This window comes from Oculina patagonica, chromosome 9, assembly GCF_052425735.1.
Source record: "Oculina patagonica isolate OP01 chromosome 9, crgOcupat, whole genome shotgun sequence".
Classification (NCBI taxonomy): domain Eukaryota; kingdom Metazoa; phylum Cnidaria; class Anthozoa; order Scleractinia; family Oculinidae; genus Oculina; species Oculina patagonica.
In genome coordinates this window covers 11,235,545-11,238,245 of record NC_135766.1, presented here as the reverse complement: position 1 = coordinate 11,238,245, position 2,701 = coordinate 11,235,545, and positions in this window count along the sequence as shown.

Here is a 2,701-nt window from a genome sequence, read left to right as displayed (position 1 = left end):
CTTTAATCAACGATATCAATTTCGGCGTTCAATTACTTGGATATCTTTTGGACTCACAATTTTACTCAATAGACATTTTTGCTTTGTCAGTGTAAATTTCCATTTCAAACCACATGATGCTGCCCAGAGAACTTGTTTTTTTTTTTAAACAATAAAAAAAAACTTAAACTATCTGAATACCAAGAGCATTTGTTTGAATTTGAAAGACGTGATTCTCAAGAGTGATACCACGTAGTCTGAAAAGGGGCAACAAACAAACAAAGCCCAAAAGGCCTATTCTCAGTTCTTTGTCTGGAATTTTTAACATACTGACTTGCTTAACTGGAACGTCCTCGCCTTAGTATGCATTGCATACCGGTTATTTTGTAACGTCATGCTACTGTCACTTGCATAATATAACGTCATAGAGGCACCTCTGTTCTTTTGAGCAAGAAAGGAAACTGATTGTGTGGTAAAATAGCCAATGACGCAAACGAACACCCACTAAAAAGCCGAGCCTTAAAACAAAAGCTGCATATGTCGCTGTTTCGTTCCAAACCGTATTGGCGTTTCCTTGAGACGGTTATCATAGACGCCCTGAAGCTCGAATATTACTGTAGAATATATGGTAGGTAGATAATGCACATGTTTCCCCAGTTAATTTTTGCTTTTAGTTTTTTATATAATCACCTCGGTAAGTGAAGACAACTAATGGCTTTACTGCAGTTCAATTGAAAAAAATCCTGTTATTATACGTGCTCGACAATAGCGGTTGAAAGAAGGCGACAAGCAGCCAAAATTTCATCACGCCGAAGATAAAATAATTTCCTGAATAAAATTCAGAAAGTGAGAAATATTGTTTCGTCATAAAATAACGACCAGAAAAAAGAGTTGCTTCATTATAATTATCTGGCTCTTTTCTTCTTCTAGGCGATCTTAGCGAAAAAGGCGAAAAAAGGCAGATGTCGTTTATGCAGCTTATCCATAAAATAAAATATTGGACATGTGAATATGTTTTCGTTATACAGACAACAACGAGAACATCTTTATTTGTACTCTTTCTTGGCTCCACAAAGGTTGTTACCAAAAAAAATGAAAGAAGATTAGAGTACTAGCTGCCTGGAAAACCATACGGGCTAGTGGAGCCAGGCAGCCAGTTGACATTAGCATTGTTTGAACATAAATTACAGGTAGGCAAGATGGTATAGTCCTATAGCTTCCTATAGTACGCTTGGTACCATAGGACGGCCTGAAATTTGAAGCCAACTGTGGTAATAACGCTCGGTAAAACTACTGGCCTTGACCGTGTAGCAGCACAACAGGTTTCAAAATATACGCGAACAACTAAGTGTTACTAACCAATAGAAACGTAATAGAAAATGTGTGAGTGTGAAAGAGAAATGAACCGAGTCGTGGGCTGTCCAACCAAGACTAGGCAACATTTTTGTCCTGTTTCACAACCCTTTTTCTTCGGCATAATTCGGCTTTTGTGCATTTTCCTTTTTTAATCTTGCCTCTTCGAGCCATGTTGGTGTTTATAAAATAAGCGATAATCAGATAGGTTAGATATATATTATTTTAAAGATCAAGTTTATTTCAAAGATTATTTCAAAGCTGAAAAAATATCACCATTTACTTGTACAGCTGATTTATTGCTCTGGACACGAAAATAGAAACAAGAAAGCGTTGATTATGAGTGAACTCGTAAATGCAATCGTTTATATGGCTCACAAAATTTGTCTTTGATTTTAAAACTTTAATTTTAAGTGGCAGCATTTGTTTTCTTCTAACTTAAAATACAAATCAAAGAAACACATGAAAAAATAGGTAGCAATTAAACGAAAGTGTTTATTTTATTTGACAGGGGTTTTGAGAACATTTATATCAGTTTTCTTCTTATGTATTACTTTCTTTTAAATATAGCCATAAGACGAGAATAAGAAGAAATACTGCTAGACTAAAAACGCTATATTTCTTTTCCTAATAAAACAAATGCAACGCGAAAGTTCGTGCGTGGGTGCGCAGCAATTTCTCCCCTATTCAAGCCCTTCCTTTAAAGTATTGCTAAATTTCCGCTTTTATAATAATAATGAGCGAGCTAAAAAAACGTTAAAAATTTCATTTTACACGAAAAATAAAACCCCTTTTAAAAATTATTTCTTAAAGTTATATTGTCTATAATAACGAATTGGCCAAGTCAGAATGAGTTTTTTCAGCTCTTAAAGAAATATAATTTTATGTATTGATTTTAATTAAACATGTTGCCTTACTTTTCATCGGGCAATTTTAAGATGCTACGCTGTTAGTTTTTTGAGCGATCATCTTTCACTAAAATTGGAATAGAAATATAAATTGATTGGCTGAATTGTTAGAAACTCTATACTCATTGAGATAGACTATGTTTTTATTAATTAAAAAGAAAAATTGGAAATTATATTTTGAAGAAAAAAAAATCATTTCAACTCTGTCTCAATCGGCTGAAAGCGATCTCTCGGAAAATTGGAAAGCTTTCCAAGCGGTATTGGTAAAGTAAAACCAGCGAAAATATGTATTTCCTTTATATATTACCTCAGCCGCAAAAGTAAGTAAGTAAAAAAACAAAAAGGTCGCTTTTCTACTACCCCTTAACCCTATTCAGACCGAGCTTTTTTGACCTACTCTGACCGGGGGGGGGGGGGGGGCAAACTTATAGGATGTATTGTATGTCCGAACATATTTATTT